The following is a 12,203-nucleotide window of genomic DNA, read 5'->3' as shown; positions in this document are numbered from 1 at the left end:
GAAACTGATTATTACAATTGTTGTTACGCCCGCTGGCGCTGTTGTTAGTGCGAATTGTGCGCTGCTGTTTATTGTATCTCATAGATACGTTTAGATTATTTTTGCAAAAATGACACTGAGCCACCGGCGAGTCAATTGTAATACGTTTTAGTAATTTTTCGTGGGGTGGCAGCAGTCGCAAGGCTTAGCACATTAAACTATTTATGTGTAGAGTTTCATTCTGATTTCGTTTTAGCGATCGTTTGATGAGCCTCATTGTTACAAATTGCCACTGTCCACTGCCGTCGTGCCGTATTATTAGTTTGTTTATGGCTATTTATTATATTTGGTTTTATTATTAGAACGTCGCAACTATTTTTGAGTCGCTCGCACAATTTGCTCATGCACATGCCCATGCTCATGCCGACGATAATGCTGATGTTGATAAAATTAACGTTAATTAAAGTTATTAACCGCCTGCAGCGAAATCGCATCAATTTATTGGCTTTTGCATTTTACCATGTCAGGGTTGAGATTTACATAAAAATTGCATTTGGCTGTTTCGCACAATATTCAATTGATTGAAGTGCGTGAGAAGCTTAAAAGGTTTGATTTTTCTTATTTCTTGATGAGCTCTTCACTAAAACGTTTTTTTTATTACACAACTCATTAGATTGCATCAATTGGGGGGTTTGGTGGAAATTTAACTTTGGTTCTTAGTTTCCCATAATTACATTTGCATTGGCACATTTGGCACACCCTGATTTTTGGAACTATAACATATAACAAATTCTACATAACTCAAGCTGTTGTAATAAGTTTTAAGTGTTAAGAACACAACTATAAACTAAACATGAAAGAAATCCTAATATTTAAACACAAATTAAACATATTTTATGCCAAAAAAGAAGTTTGGGAATTGATAATATATCTCATTGATCGTTAATTTATTTTCTTTAGTGCCAATAAGAGGACTTGGATGATGACTATTGCTATTTGATTAAGATAGTATTACATTTTTACGTTTTCTGGCAATAAAAATGGCGAAAATAAGTATGCTATAAATTCCAAAAAATTAGTACTTGGATTTCTTAACGAGTGCCTAATGTTGGGAAGAGATTACTAAAAATACTTAAGATTATTTACCGTAATATAGAGTTTCTCAAACAGCTGCCAATATCGACGATGATCTTGCACTCTGATGAGCTGATTTTCTTGAATCCTGTTTTTCAATCACTTTCTTATTGGTCGTTTGGTTTTTATGTGATATCTTAAAAATTCTTATCACAAACTTGCACTGTATTCAAAGTATTCATGAGTTTGTATGAGTAACAAGGAGTATCTGATAGATGGTTATCACCCACGCACTTGGAACTTCAGAAGTAACGATCGCAACGCGCCAAAAATTCCGAACTTTCGGATCTTCTTTCGAAACTGAATTGAAAATCGCGGGGAACTGTGGGATATACAATATATCGTTCAAAAGTTGCAGTGGCAGCTGTGTTAATGACGAATCGTGGGCACACGCCGAAGTTTATTTGCTTGGTGTTGTGTGTGTTGCACTTTGTTTTTCTTTTTGTTTGTTTGTTTGTTGCACGAGTCGAGTGGCGTCCAAGACATGTATTATGGCCGCTCGATTCCGGTTCAGATCAGCCGTCGTACGTTCAGGCGCAGAGTCGTCCGTCGACTGAATGAACGTGTGGCGCACGAGCGGCGCTTTGGACCCCCAGCAATCGCAATCATCAGCATAAGTAGCAAAGGAGCAGCGGCAACAACAGCAACAGCAGCAACAACAGCGGCTGCGGCAAACACGAGCAAACAAAACGAAGGCGAAGAACCCGAAGCCGCGGCCCCAGCTCAGCAGGAGCGAGCAAGAGGGCCTTAGAGCGCGCTCTCTCTCTCCCTCGCTCTCGCTCCCTCTCTTTTTCTCTCTCTTACTCACTCTCCCATCTGGCAAACCACCCCTCCTCCCCCAACGACGCTGCAGCGACGCCGACCGAGCGCCGACTGCGCAGGAGCAGCAACAGTATATGCAATTTGCTTGGCGCTGTTAAAATAAAAATAATGACGTCATTAAGCGCACAAATGAGCGGCGCTGCTGCCCGCCGTCGACGTCGACTGAGACGCCGGCGTGGGCAGAGCTTATAACTGTTGTTCTGAGGCAGGAGGAGAAGTTGCACACTTGACGAAAGGCGAGCATTTAACGACGCCGAATGAGAGGGAGAGCGCAAGAGAGAGAGGTAGTTAGTGGGTGGGAGGGGTGGTGTGGGGCTAGTGCAGTGTGAGCGCTTTTTGTGAGCGCATTTTGAGCATTTATTACAGGAAACATTGCACATTTTACACTGCACGAAAGTGGCTGCACTATGCGTTCTATCCCTGTATGAGTGTTCTCAAAGATTCAAGAGAATCTTCAGATTTGGGGGCACGAAGCTGCCAACTAATTAAGACACTAAACCTACATGGCGGATGAGTAATTTATTTAAAACTTTTATTATTTCAAATATTTAATAAAATTACTATTTATCTTTTTGAATGACAGAATATTTGCATAAAATGATTGTCTGTGTATTTTTCTAAGAAACTTGTACTTGCAAATATATTTAGCAAAATCATTTTTTTTAATCAATAAATTTCCAAACATTTTAAAAACTTTTTTAGTTAAAAATAAAATAAAGTTAGCTATGCCAGGGTATTGATGCCATGCTGTTCTCTGCACACAAAACATTCATTGGTGAATTTGACCAATAAAATAGTTACGTTTCTCCACCCATGGATTGATCAATTATACCATCACATTTATAACACAACACCTATTAAGCAGCTAATTCTAGTATAATAAGTTCTAGTATGATACAATTTTAAAAATTTAATTTTTTTAATTTGAACATTCGTATTCTGTAATCGAATGATTCTAATGATGGAGTAACACCACTTTATTGTTTTATTTTTGGGGTGTTTACCCCATTTGTCAGTTTGTCCAAAACTGCACCACCTCTACACCCCCGACAACTATTGCTGCAAATTAATAATTTAAGTTTCGATCCGCAGGGCAAAGCCAATGCCAAAAGCTTCAGTCACTCAGCTCGTCGGTCGAAACCTCACTCGAAACCCTGAACTCCCTCGCTCAAACTCTAACTCTCCTCGCTCTCTCCCTCCCACCCACAATCTGACGTGTGCCGGGTCCAGTGAACCCCACCCCGCCGACCCCTTTCGCAACTGTTCCGACCGCTTCCAGAAAACCGAAAAGTGCCAATAAATATGGAAACGTTTTGCCTTGTTCTGCCCACTCTTCCTCCCACTCTTCCACCCACTTCCTCGTCCTTCCCCTCCTGTCACGTCTTCTGCTCCTTCTTCAGCTCTCTTTCTTCTCCACTCAACAAAATGGAATTAATTCACCATCAAATTGGAATTTCATTAATGAAATATTAAAACAAACAAATTTAATTTCTTAAAGCTTGTAAAATTCATTTTGCATTCACATAAATTTCTCACAATTTTCATGTTAACGATATATTTTTTAATGTAATATAATGTTATAATGCTAATTTTAATATGTTCTAATCGAAACTCTTTTTTAAATTTTTATTTTTCTTTATTTTTAATGCAGATACTTTAATATAAAAATATTCTAAAATATAAAAAATTGATAAACTTACATTCTTATTTTCAAAAAAAAATGTTGTCTTTGATTAAATAATGTGATTTGGCAAAAACAATAAGAAATTTTACAACATTTTTGTAAACTTTGTTAATTATAATACAACAATTGTAGAATAGAATAGATAATGTACTATTATTATTTTTCTCTGTGTGTCTGTGCTCCTTGGCTACCTTTGCACTAATTCACATTTGATGTTTTGTTGTCTGCGCTTGTTGCTGTTGCCGCTTGCATTTTTCTGGTCAATGAGGTTACAGTCAAGTCAGTAGACAAGCCCCCGCCGCAATCACCCGCCCCCGCCCCTTTTCGGGGGGCAGAAGATGCTGCAGCGACTGGTGCGGTCTTCAACCGGTCGCTGTCGGTCAGTCGAGGCTGCCAAACAGGCTGCCTCTGCTGATTTTGCTGCCGTTGGTCGTCCAGTCTAGCCACCCACCCGCCTCGACTATCGGAGGTGTCGATGACGTCGTAGTCGTCGTCGTCTGGCTAAAAGCCCCTTGAAAACCCCTCAAGGCCCCCAAAGTCCGGTGGAGTATGCATATCGTTCCACCTCCCTCAAAAACCGAATCTGACTGCAACTGCCTACGCCATTTGATGATTTTGTTGTTGCTTCTCCTAATGTGATTTGCCAGGGTATGCACTTAGGCCTCTTCGACTGGCGATTACCCAGATTCCGAAGCCAAATTCAGAGCAATGATTGAAAGGAGAGTGTATAGAAATGAACTCGATCAGTGATCAGTAATCAAGAGGGCTGATTCAGATTTATTTGGTCTCAACAAATAACAAAAAACCAAACATGTCCCTTAACTCGGAATGGATTCATTGGTTTAATTGTTTCGGAGGAGGGAAGGTTCAATCCAAATGCTGAAAAGCTTACATGTTATCAAATTTAAAATTAAAATTTTGAATAGCACCCCTTTGTTAGAAATATTGCTTTTTTAAAGAATTTTTGCCTTAGAAACGAATTACTAAATTAACTTAGTTATTTAATAACATTTTGAGTTTCAATTTTGTAAGTGAACATTTTATAGTTTTTAAAGTTAGAAAGAATTAAAACCAAAATAAATTAAATAAATTAAACATTTTATAGCATTTTTTTTTTAAGGGTTAAACTTTTCTACCAATATCAAAGAGTTAACAATTTTTTGAATTTTCCCAAAGGGTATTTCTGATTCGCACATCTTGAAAATTCAAAATAAGCCATCGTGTTCATGTTGATTTTGTTTTTAGCCAATTTTGGTCAATATTTAAGTGCCGCTTGATGCTTCCACTTCGGCGGGCACTTTACTGTTCTGTGTCTACGTCTGGTCCACATCACCTCATCAACTTAATTTTCGGAATTTTCACGTTGTCCATCTCTCTCGGAGGCTGTCGCCGTCTCGCTCACTCCCTCGCCCCGTCTTTGTCTTTTATGTCTAATTTTGTGCTGCATTTTACCGGCAGCTATAAAGCGTATTACCGTTAAATGTTGCACTGTCGAGTTGTCGTCTAATTTACGTTACCCGCCGGCCGAGCGGGGAGATGGGTGGTGGGAAATGGGCGGTGGGCGGTGGGAGGGATGTGGCTGTGGTCGAGGATGCGGATGCAGTGGGGCCACTGCCCACTTTCCATCTTGGCTTGATTGTCATTGCATATCGCCGGTCTGGCCGGCAACTGATTAAATTCAGCACGCGCCCTGCGGGCATCTTGGGAAACTTCTTCCACGGCAAGACGAGTTGCCCGAAAAGGGGTCTACGGAATGAATTGGGGGGCTTACATACACAGAACGAATTTAATTTAAATTTTAAGGAGCTATTAAATTTAATATTTTTTAGATTTTTTCGGTATGCATAATTGACAATATACATAAATAAATATATTAGAAAAGTCTATACCATCTTTGGAGCATTGCAAAAAATGGTGTTTAGTTACTATACGATCTGAAAGGTATAATAAATTTAATAAAATTAAATTTCCAGTGAATGGAAAGTGAGTAGCCTAAAAATATAATTTTAAGTTTATGAGCAATGTCAAAGAAATATAAATGAAACTAAAAACAGAATTTAACATAACGATATTTTTCCTGTGTATAAATAAAAGGAGATTGGTGTCGGGAGGGTGGTGGTAACTCAAAGTCATCAGCTTAGACGGCCCAGAAACTAGACGCTCTACATAAATTCGAAATTAACGTTTTCTAGCACATTGTCCGTCTACCTCTCTCTTTTTCTCCCATCTCCCCGTCTCTTTCGGCAATGCTCCTCTCTCTCCGTCCTTCTCTTGAGCTTACATGCTTTCTGTAATTATCATTTCAGTCCGTTTGCCTTGGAACACGCACGCAGACCAGCGTCTTGACTCGATCTTAACGTGGCTTTCGGGCGTACTCCACGGACCCTCCCCCCAACCACCGCCCGCCCGTAATTAAATGCAAATCTCCTGTCCCCCGACTGCGTCTAATATATTGCCATAGTGCCACGGGGCAAACTGTGGCCACATTTTCAGCAACGTTCCGAAACTTGTCAGCGCCGCTCGGTGGTGTAAGAAAAATGAAGTGAAATAGTCGAACGTGTATAAACCAAACAACATTAAAATTATCGCCTAGACAAGCCGTAAAGACCATAGAAGTGAAGGATCGCCCACGACACCGGATCGGAGATACCCTTAACATAATATCGCTTATTCGTATACCTCATTAATTTGCATATTATTATACCCTTGTAGAGGGTATTATAATTTCAGTCAGATGTTTGCAACGCAGTGAAGGAGACGTTTCCGACCACATAAAGTATATATATTCTTGATCAGCACCAATAGCCGAGTCTATCTAGCAATGTCCGTCTGTCCGTCTGTCCGTCTGTCCGTCTGTCCGTCTGTCTGTCTGTCCGTCTGTCCGTTTCTATGCGAACTAGTCTCTCAGTTTTAAAGCTATCGCGATGAAACTTTCCCGAAAGTCTTCTTTCTATTGCAGGTAGTACATATGTCGGAGCGAGCCGGATCGGACCACTATATCTTAAGGCTCCCATAGGAATATTCAAACATATCTAAGAAAATTCATTGTTACTTTGTAGGAAGTAGGCGTTTTAATTCTTGACTACTTAAAAACAAAATTCAAAAATAGAAACGATGAATCTGGAATCCCTGGACCTGCAACGAGTGAGTATTACTTTATCTGCAAGGGTATATAAGCTTCGGCTGGCCGAAGGTAGCTTCCTTTCTTGTTTTTCTAAGTGAGGTTTGTATTTAAAATTCAACAAATTATTAAAAAACATTAAAATTATAGAATTCATGTAAAATAAATACTTCGATTTTTATGCTCCCAATCGAGACCAATTAATAAACCTAGTTATGAAGACTGATTAAGGGGGCCAAAGAAGAGAGAGAGAGGGAGATTCAATGACAGAGAGGGGAGAGTAATTAAGAGCGGGCAAACTTTTTTTCATCGTTGGATGGCTCTCGTTGAAATGGCTGCTAATTACAAAAGGCATCCTGGCCAGCATCATTTGAGATATTTTTCCATTAACCGGCGACGGCGTCGTCATGCCCATGAAGTCCAAGGAGGGAACAGGGGCAGGAAGAGGGACGGTGCATACAAAACATATTAAAATTAACCTGATTACTCCGCAGGCGCTGCCAGCTCTCAGATTGTGGGATTGGAATCGTGTGTGCGAGTGTGAGTGTATCTGGACTTGGAGGAGTTTTGAAAGCCTGGCACAAACTAATTTCAAATAACATAATTCATTCGCTTAGCCAGCGGTGAACGGTGGACAGAGGGGGGCGTTGGTATCAGGGAAAAGGCGGCAGCAGCACTTGGACTTGGCCAAGACTCCCCGACCGGTTTCTTCGGGAGCACCAAATTAGTTGAAGTTTAATCACAAGGCACTGAGAGCGGAGAATGGACAGATACATAAAAATATTAAATTAATCAGTTTTAAAAAATCATGTTTCGTTTTTAGAAATCAATCTACTTTTTGGAATGAATTTATAATGGTTTACAATCTTCTTTTTTTTTTTTGATATAATAGTCTCATAATATTTTATTTGTAATAACCAAAAAAAATAGCTGTTGAGTTCAGAAAATTAATAAACCCAATCGTTGCTAAATCATTAAAGACTATAAAATATTTTGGAAAAACTTAAAAAAAAAATTTTATTAGCTCTCGCAATATGGGATTTAAATCTCATTCATCATTATTGTTAAATTGTATTTTTCGTATTACTCAGGATATTTTAAAATATATTTCTTAGACTTTATATAATTGTGGACTGTGAATATATTTATTTTTTCTCTGTAAAGTCGGGTAGAATTTAACAGGGACCAAACAAAGACTCCTGCTGTCATAACAGAGAGAAAGACGGGACTATCAAATAAGACAGAGAGGGTGAAGCGAAGATTGGTGTACGAATGCGGAAGGTGCTAACTGACAAATGAATGGACTCCGGCACCGAGCATTCGAATGCTAATTGTTATTGTACTTAAAGCTGGAGTCAATCGCCTTCGATGGTACTTCTCGTCCTCGCCCCGCTCCCCCGTCCTCTCAGTCGCCCCACTCCTTTCAGCATTCCTTGCCAAGCATGTCCGCAAACTATGCGCCTGCTGCAATAATTTCGCGCGCATAAAAATTTAATATTATTGAATTTTTATTATTGCTTTCTGTCTTATTTTAACCATTGCCTTCGCTGCCCAGAAACAATAATCAAAACAACTACAGCTACACGGGCAACTGTAACAGCAACAGCATTAAAAAGCGCCCAAAGGCAACACGGAAGCCTCACGAGGTGAAACAGTGGGACGATTCGCATTGACAAATATTATAAAAAAAAAATTAGGAACTATTCTAGACAAGTCAAGGCGATATTTTATTCGTAATGCTGTGAACTTTGAAAGGACTGACCTTTCTCTCAAAGGACCGTTTTTGTAGAACGGCAATACAATAGTTTGTAGTCAAAGTTTTATATTATTAAACTTGTTTATTTATATTATCAAAGCTTTCTTATGTTCTAAAATTTTAAAAAATATGCAATATTCAGATAAATTATTATTTTATTTTTTATATTTTTTTTTAAAAGATGTAAAGTGTTTTTAATCTTGGATTTTTTAAAAAGGCACATAGAAATTTTACTTTTTATAACCAAATCGGACTATTTTATTGTTATTAGTATTCGTTTTTGCGGATAAATTGTGTAATTCCTATTGCCAAATATTTTATTATAGAAATATTAGTTAGTTATTAGTTTTTTATTATTGTCAACGTTTTCATATGAAAAAAAAAGAAAAATACCTAAATTTATCTTGTGCCACTGTGCGCAGAAATTCCAGGCGCAGTTTGTGCCTCAAGTGGCGTACTTAATGCCATTCGAATTATGCGCATGCGTTCCCTCGGAGGACGTGGCTCTGGAGCCTGGGCTTGAGCCTCGGCTGAGCTGCTGCCTTTCGCGAGGAGGCAGACTCCTATGCCCTTGCAACCGCCCATTCTTCCAGAACGACGCCTTACCGATCCACCAATGCCACCACCCTGGTACGTGGTAATTTTGTAATATCGTAAAGTATTTTTTAATTGAACGCACCACCTTCGGCACACTCGTAGAGCGGGCTTTACGAGACTTACGGGGCTCCGAGGACTTGTGGCTTCTCTCCGGGCTTTGTCAACTCTGGAGTCTAGACTGCCGTTGCTGCAGTCTAACCATTGGCAACCCTGGAGCCAGCCCACTTTTATGACTCACTTCCTTTTTGGGTGATTTATGCGAACGCGAATGCTTCTCTGGCGGCATTAAAATTAGCTCTAATTATGAGAGTGGATCGGAACGCAGCCAATTAAAAGTGCATTTCCCGCCAGCATAAATCAATAAAAGATTTATGTGACTCTGGCCTATAGATAGGTATAATTTTAATGATTAGTCGAGAGCACATTTGGCGTTTTGCATAACCTTTGGCAACCTTCTTCCTTCGCCAGTTCAGTTCTTCCTTTTCTTTTTTCTTCTGTTTTTTTTTCGGGCCAGTTCGAACGGGTCTGGGCCATTCATTCCGCATTCATTCATGGGCGAGCCGATCCGGCTCAACTGGGCTCTCGGTTCGGCTGGGATCGGGATCGGAATCGGAGGTAACCTGTTCCTGTTCCCCAGACTCACGACTTTATAATTAGGCAGCCTCGCTTAGCTGCTGCTGCTGCTTCTTCTTCTGCTCGGGTGGTTAATGCATTCATAATAATATTTCTTTTTGCTGTTAAATTTATGTTTTCTGCCTTGTAGCCTTTCGCTGAAGTCCTCCTGCTCTCGTCCTCCCGGTCCTCCTCTACATCCTCTCCTTTTTTATTTATTTTTGCCAGTTTTAATTTTCTCGCTTCCACTTCCCCGCGCCGCCTCCTTTGGCGAAATCGTTTTGCATTCTTAAACATAATTGCATGTGGGCGTGGTCACATATGAAATTTCTTTGATTAAAGTCGATTAAAATCGCGGCCTGTTTTGCCTGCTGTTGTTGTTGTTGTCATGGTTGTTGTAGTAGTGGCTGCTGGTCCAGTTGGCCAAGTAGTTGGCCAGCAGATGAGGCAGCCACTGCCACAGATGAGACGAAGTTTTATGGGTTCAAGGATTAGGGCGGGAGCAGCCGCCCAGTCCCTTTGGATCTTAAAATGCGTTGGAAACACTCATTGACTTCGGCCAGAATATCTGAATGTGGAAAAGAGTTGGAAGAAAAAATTCCATAGGGTTTTCGAAAGAACAAGGTATTTTATTTAATTTAAGCAAAACTATTAAACACATTAAATAAATCCTTTGTGTAAATATGTTTTGTATTTTTTGTAAACTCTAGTTGCTATTAATAAAATCCTCACTTAAAGTTGCTCTAATTTTTAAAGAAAACTTTGGGGTCTAGCTTTCGAATATTTACATTGTGCTCATTAAAAAGCCTTCCTAGAATGCAATCAAGTGATCTGCGGTGTACGTATTTTTTAGTCATTTATAAAAGTCTCGTTTAATAAGTTCCCACTTCCATAATTGATCTAACCAGCCTGCTAAGTACTCGACTCGTACAGGCTGATCATAGGAAGATCTCAACGGAGAGCTTACATGCTAGCTAAAGATCCTCGCTCTCTAAATTCTTGTACACCGAAAATGTTTTTTTTGTCATTTTTAAAGATAATATTTAATAATAATTTTTTAATAGGCATTAATATGATAATTTGTAAAATTATATCACATAAAGTATTCAAATTTCTTATATTAAGTATTTTTTAAGATTATGCTGCTTCTATTAAAACTTTTTTTAATATTAATCAACAGAAAATGAATAAATTGAAATCCTCTTATTAAAAACCAATAAGTGATGGATGATTTAAATGATCTATCTTTTGTTTTGTGTACCCACAGCCGTCTCCATCCTCACCATCATCATCATCATCATCAGCGGCTGCGTGGCCAGTTGGCCACTCCCAACTCTAGCTCCCATTGCTTAACTCCCTGGTGCCCCACCCCAACCCCACCCCCTTCTGCGATGGTGGACATGCCGCTTCTAATCTGCACTCGAGTGAATTGCAAATTACGTGTCTTAAATTGAAGTTTTACGAGTTGCTACTCTAAATGTTTGCACCAAAGTGCTCGCCTGGATGTGTTTGCTCAGGGTTCCAGCTCCTCGGGATTCTAATGGGCGGTGGAGAGGAGGTGGATCTGGGATCTGGGATCTGGGTAGGTGGGTATGTGGGTAAGTGGGGATGCGGCGGCGGAGGAGCCCGCTGATGATGAGGACGGTGCTGCGTGTTTAGGCGCGAGTGTTGTATTTCATGTTGCCAGTTCTCCTCGCCAGTTGTTGCTGGCCATTCTCTACTTGGGATGGTTGTTTATGCGATGCAGGATATGATAATAATTACACCTTCAACGTTTGCTGCTCTCTGCCATCTCCATCTGGCCAGGAAGTTGGCCCGCTGCTCCTGGCCCGATCCTCCCTTCGTATCGCTTCTTTGGCCTGGATGGCGATTAAAAATTGATCTCATTATAATTATTTTTTATAATTTATGAAGCCTTAAAACTGTGTCTGCTGCAACATGGCCACAAAGTAGTCATTATAAATGCCATAAATTTCGATCCCCCCAAGCTCTGCGTCCCTCACTTAATGATGGAAGAGCTTGGAGGATCCACGGCAAAGCTTCGCCTTACTTAATCCCTATTGCTGGCGAATCATGAGCAAACGAGCAAAGATGTTAATGGTCATGGCATAGGGATCTACCTATATAACCGCTTGATTTGACAAGGTAGAGTCAAATATTCAGAAAACTCCTACACATATATATCCCTGCATCTCCGAATCCTCCTCGTCCGCCTTCCGGGAACCCACATATCTCAGATAGAATTCAGGCAAACATTATGCATATTACACAGACCTGAAAAGCACCACCAGCTAGAGAGCACGCATAGCCACATCTGATGATAATGCGGGGAGCTGTATTCACACTAAAAAATATTATTTATATAATATTTAATAATATTTTAAAATATATTCCGCGAAATAAATAATCTGCCTGTAAATGCTGATCATCTATTTAAATACTTTCTAAAAGTGAAAAATCAAACTTTATTCAATTCCAAAAAGTTGTAGCTTGAGCTC

General features: G+C 39.8%; 1 protein-coding gene across 1 annotated transcript in view; it reads right to left on the bottom strand.

Annotated features, from left to right (window-relative positions):
• Nucleotides 1-1,676, bottom strand: part of pdm3 (pou domain motif 3) — a 73,297-nt gene extending 71,621 nt beyond the window's left edge. Inside the window, exon 1 of the mRNA XM_017149260.3 lies at nucleotides 1,126-1,676. The gene's annotated coding sequence lies outside the window, so the exon portion shown is untranslated. The remainder of the gene's footprint in view (nucleotides 1-1,125) is intronic.
• Between the last annotated feature and the right edge of the window lie 10,527 nt (nucleotides 1,677-12,203).

Source organism: Drosophila takahashii, chromosome 2R (assembly GCF_030179915.1).
Source record: "Drosophila takahashii strain IR98-3 E-12201 chromosome 2R, DtakHiC1v2, whole genome shotgun sequence".
NCBI classification, from domain to species: Eukaryota; Metazoa; Arthropoda; class Insecta; order Diptera; family Drosophilidae; genus Drosophila; species Drosophila takahashii.
Note: the sequence above shows the minus strand (reverse complement) of the source record. Positions and strands in the feature narration are given on the sequence as shown.